This window comes from Polistes fuscatus, unplaced genomic scaffold (genome assembly GCF_010416935.1).
Source record: "Polistes fuscatus isolate 324 unplaced genomic scaffold, CU_Pfus_HIC Scaffold12, whole genome shotgun sequence".
NCBI lineage: Eukaryota > Metazoa > Arthropoda > Insecta > Hymenoptera > Vespidae > Polistes > Polistes fuscatus.
In genome coordinates, this window is record NW_025113020.1 from 169714 (window position 1) to 175058 (window position 5345).

At 31.4% G+C, this 5345-nt stretch overlaps 1 long non-coding RNA gene across 1 annotated transcript; it reads left to right on the plus strand.

The window, feature by feature from the left end:
* Positions 1–328: 328 nt before the first annotated feature.
* Positions 329–1161, plus strand: LOC122526751. The gene is made up of 2 exons (XR_006306203.1): positions 329–761; positions 858–1161. It is a non-coding gene; the product is annotated as an uncharacterized LOC122526751 (long non-coding RNA).
* Positions 1162–5345: the final 4184 nt, after the last annotated feature.

Consider the following 5345-nt stretch of genomic DNA (forward strand, 5'->3'; position numbering starts at 1 on the left):
TGGCGTCCACAAAGATTGGACACGCGGCTCATCTCTCGCTCGCTTCGTTTGTATATAGATACTATAATGAATCTCACCACTCGCTCGTCTATGGAAATGTAAAGAGTTCTTTTACACTTCGCTTACTCTCTTGATCGAGGCGCGTATTTCGAATATAAGCTAAAAATCTACGATCTATACGAATCTTACAGCGAGTGTGGGGGTGGTGCCTGGGTCTTGCCACGCGTAAGACACGGAGTCAGTCGAGTTTGGAACTGTTCTCGAGTAAGATCGATTGTGTGTAGATACAGTCACCCTGTGTGTAGTTTTGTTCTATGTTAGTCTAGCGGTTAAAAGTTCAGATTATCACCATTTTTGCTATTGGCAACTTGATTTCATCGTGTAACAAATACATGTATATTAAAAAATATGATACTTTTAGTCTTGTTTTCTTAAAAATGAATTGTTATTTGATATAACTACTTGCGCAATGTATGATCCTGATGGACTCCTTACAACTGTTCAAAGGTTAAAATAAAAAATCTATTAATGTAGGATGAAAGAGATCGTTTCTCGGAAATGCATTTGTTTGTCTAGTTACGCGATGTTGCATCCAAATATCTCAAATATTTCTTATTGAAAATAAATTAATAATCTATACGTTTTATAGTCAGGAATGGTCGGAAGGTTTCGAAAAGAACGGAAGAAAAAATAAAAAAGAAGCGATCTGTTGTTAGTTACATCAGTTTAGTTTTGTTTGAATCAGCGACAGCTAATAGTTGGTAAGCTAATAGACGTGTAACATTATATCTGTTTAATTTAAATAAAATTACTTTAATTTATTATTCACTATAACTTTTATTATATCTCTATATTAGCAAGAAGAAAAACTGACATCAGAATAATTAGGTACAAGACACTCTTTAAACGGTTGTACTACCTGCACAAGCATTGTATTTTTTTTTCTTCACTAATAACAGTGTTCAATAAAAATAATTAGATAAAACTTTCACAAATCGCGCGAGCACTGTGGTTTCTTAAAATTATTTCTTTCGAAAATACTTTCGCGTGGTTTGTAGATTGTTGAAACGTTGTATGCAACTATCAAGAGGTATATGGTGCGTTAAATATATAATCAAGCTTATGTACTGATGAAATCCAATATTAAAACGGAACAAGAAATAACGTCATCCTCTCTCCCTTGACCCTGCATTCCCTTTCTAGTCACCCTCGCGTACTACCCCATTTCTTCCCACCACGCCTCACCCAAACCCTTTCACGATCTCATCGCCTCTTCCCTTGGCCCTGTGATATCCTTCTCTCCCCCCCCTTCGAAGAGCCCCTGTTCAACGAAGGCATTTTCACAAATCACGAAGACGTGGGATATCCCCCGCCCCCTATAATTACATGATGATAGTTATGATACTCGACGTATGGAGTTTCGCATCACTAAGTGTTACAGAAAAGTTAATAAAGATTATGCATAATCGTTTACAAGATGTTATTCGTGCCAAAGGTGGTCATACTAAATATTAAAGACTTCAAAGTTATCCGTTCAAATACAACTATAACTATATAATCTAAAGAGTCGTAAGTCTATCCAATATTAATAATATGTCGGTAAGTTTTGTATAATATACTTATTATAATTAATAAAGTATTTCATGGCAAATGTTCAAGGACTTTCGTGAGTCACTATATGTTTTAACGAGGAAATCAGTATATTATTTTCGCAATGTTTGCATGCAGTCATTGGCCATAGTTATTCGCCGAATATAAAGGAATGCGTCGTTTGTAAAACGTTCATAAGTTGAAAAATGGTATTTATTTGATCATAACGAGTTAATAAATTATGTGTTTTTTAATTTCGTTTCGTTTTGATGGAGTAAAGTTTCAATGACAGCGTGTTTATCAAATCTGTTATAACGTATCTTTTATCATAGTACACATGAAGAACCACTTTGTGTGGCTTATAATTTATAAGTTTTGTTTTATTATCGGAAGTGATTTTATTTTTAAGAGCATTTTTTTCTTCTTTTTTGTTTAAAGTGAACTTTACTTGTTTGTCTTTGAACTCTATATTTTTCACAAGAACGTTTCTATTTATGCCTTTATTTTTTTAATAATTACGTCATCTAAGCGAATAGCGTACATTTTAGCCCTTAATTAAACACATTCAGTCGAAATTATACTATTTTCTTCTTTCATCGAACCTATTTTTTTGTAATTCGCGCGCGGAATCTCGTATTGATTTTTTCATAAGCATCCACGCATTTTAATTCGTATATTAAGCTATCCATATGGGTTTACATAATTTTACAATTTCCCGATAAGCGAGAGATCATGTAATCGTAATGAAACTCGTATAAACGTAATTAAGGTATGTCTAATATGTACATTCTTATGTAAGAGGGTTTAAAAAATCTCATTATAATTTTATCTATTTCGACCGCAATAAAATTTTCGGAGAAAATTACATACTTATCTACTTATTGGATTAGCAATTTGAAATCTCTGCGATTACGAATATTTTCCATTCTTTGACGAAACACTGCGTTATTCATTAATTTAAATAAATTTTATTGAGAATCATAATCGAATTTAGTACAAAATTTAGTAATTAAATCGATGTAAGTGTGTAACCAAAGAGATTGGTTAAATTCTAAGATGTGATATATTTTTAGACAAGTTATTTATTCTTATTGTAAGATTTTATTTTTTGTGATTCGTTTTCTATATTTCTATGCAAACCTATGACTCGTGAATCAGACAATAATCCACGCACACCTCTGTACTAACCGTGGCACCGATAATGATTTAACACTAATAAATGGAAATATTATATTAATTATATGAGAATATTTACCAAATAATTTTAGATCAATGAAGAAACTTCTGAATGCTCGTTTAACTCGTTTCAACCGTTAACCGGTGACCTCAATACAGACAATAGTAAAAATACATAATTTAAATAAATATCGATACTGATGAATTTTTAAATGATATCTGCACGATCGGAATCGATCATAACAAAAAATCGATTGTAACTAAGAAACGAGATCTATTGTGCGCGCACTAATCTATAGAGAGTTGCTAGTAACTAGCGTTCATAACCCCCACCACTCGACAGTCGAGTGAGTGCACCCTGCAGGGCCCATTACCAAAGACATTCGGTCTATTCTAACGCTGGACGCCTACGAGGACACTTGGAAACAAGATACTCGGAGACAACAAGCGAGAGGATTATTAGAGAGTCAAAGAATTTACCTGTTAAGACGAATACGTCTTACAAATATTATATCGACGGTGGTGGATCGCAGAGGCGATAATTAAGGTGATATTTATATAATCACGATACCGAGACGCAGAGGCGACAATAAACGGTGAGAGATATAATTTCTATTTCTTTCAACGTGATTACCCATCCGGGTTAATCGTGACGAGAAGCAGATCACGGACATAGTCCGTGATCCATCGTCGTCCATTGTATTTGATAACAACCAGGGTTTTTTGCCGCAAGGCTTTTTCCCTGACGAGCCAATAAAGCATTGCACTTATTGACTTAACCAAGTGTTTTATTTTATTTTAATTCACCTTTTCACCCTTCTCATAATTAGCTTAATCCAATCGCTGGAGGACTCCGCGTTGGAGGAATTTTAGCAAATACAGACATTCAGCGTGTTTTGTGATTAATGATTTACTTTTAATTTAAAATTTTTGTTTTTTTTTAACAATATTTTTGATGTTTTAAGCCAATACTACTATACTACTATTATACAACTAGTATACTTTTATCTACTTTTAGTGCATTTCAATTACAATGATAAGTTTAATAATAATTATATAATTCTATTTTCTGTTTTGTTTCATTTATACATTCTATTAAACTATAATTAATGGCCTTTAGGAAGCTTAAATTCTAGGGTTATTAAAATATAATTAAATAAATAAATAAATAAATAATACTTTGTTGTTTTTTATTGCAAACTTCGATGCGATTACATTAGATACGAAATCAAACATATTACAGAGTAATATATGATAAACTGATCGTATTATGGGAAACCAATTTTCATGACAAATAAAAGGGTTCACCTGTCAATTTTAGATTCTCTTTTATTAGTTCTTGAAATGGTGAGAACATCCAAATTTGCTCAGGATGATTTCTTATATAGAACATACTCCTTAGCTTTAATTCCGAAATGTTAAATCTATCTGCGAGTAAAAGAAGTTGAATAACATTGTTCAGGTTAATATACCATATTGCTATATCGATTAATTCCGTATTCAAATTTTCCATTTGATACATATCCCCCCCCCGTTGCTACTATTAAATTTATAAGAAAATCTTCTCCAAGTTTTTTAAAATTAATGTTGCCAGTGTTACCAAGATTAAAATATCTCAATATGACCTGAAATATCACTGGATCCATTTTCTTGATATAAATGATGTTTTCCTTACTTATAAGTAACTTCCGTTTCTTTATCAGATATTTATTTTGCTCTTATTAAATAACAAAATTACATTAATTTATTCCGTATTCACCACTGTTATCTATAACCTTCTCCCATTTTCCTGGCAATTTATAAATTCATTATTGTATATAAAATTTTAGAAACATATTTATAGATATCAGTTCGCACTAAATTTAAAGGAGTTTATCGACATACTTCATGCTTTTTATTTCATGTTGCTGTTCGCGCGCGTATCGTAAAAATTCACACTCATCATTTTTTCTTAAACGCGCCAAAAAAAAGTATAACTTCAAAAATATTGAAGAAAGATTAGACGAGGAAAAAGATAAATAAATCCGTTATTGATTTATCGTGGCGAAACTTTACAATTTCAATTATTCAAAAAGATATCATTTTTATTTATTTGTGTTATTTTTCGTATTTTGTGTCGTTTTAATATTTATAATTATGTAAATAATATATATTCTTTCTCAAAAACAAGAAAAATAACAGATATTTATAGAAAAGTATTAAACTTGTTACCGTGTACCGAAAACGGTGCACTTGTCCGTGAAACGAAATCTTCTCATAAACAGCATGTAAGGGAACGTGTTAAACGAAACGATGGATGATCGAGGACGAATTTACTATTGCTTTTCCCTTCTATTATTAATATCTGTATTATTATTATATTTTGATTATTTTCATTCAATTATTATACTATTAGGTTGGTGCATATGAAATGTCGGATTTTCCTTACATGTGAACGTTTGTCCTCCCTGTTTTCGTTATTCTTTTATTTTTGTTATAACTTCATTTATAGTCGTACTGTCGACAGCCAGAGTCACATTTCAACAAAACAGATTTTCTCAAAAATGTTTAATTTTTTAATTTTTTTTAAATTTTATAAG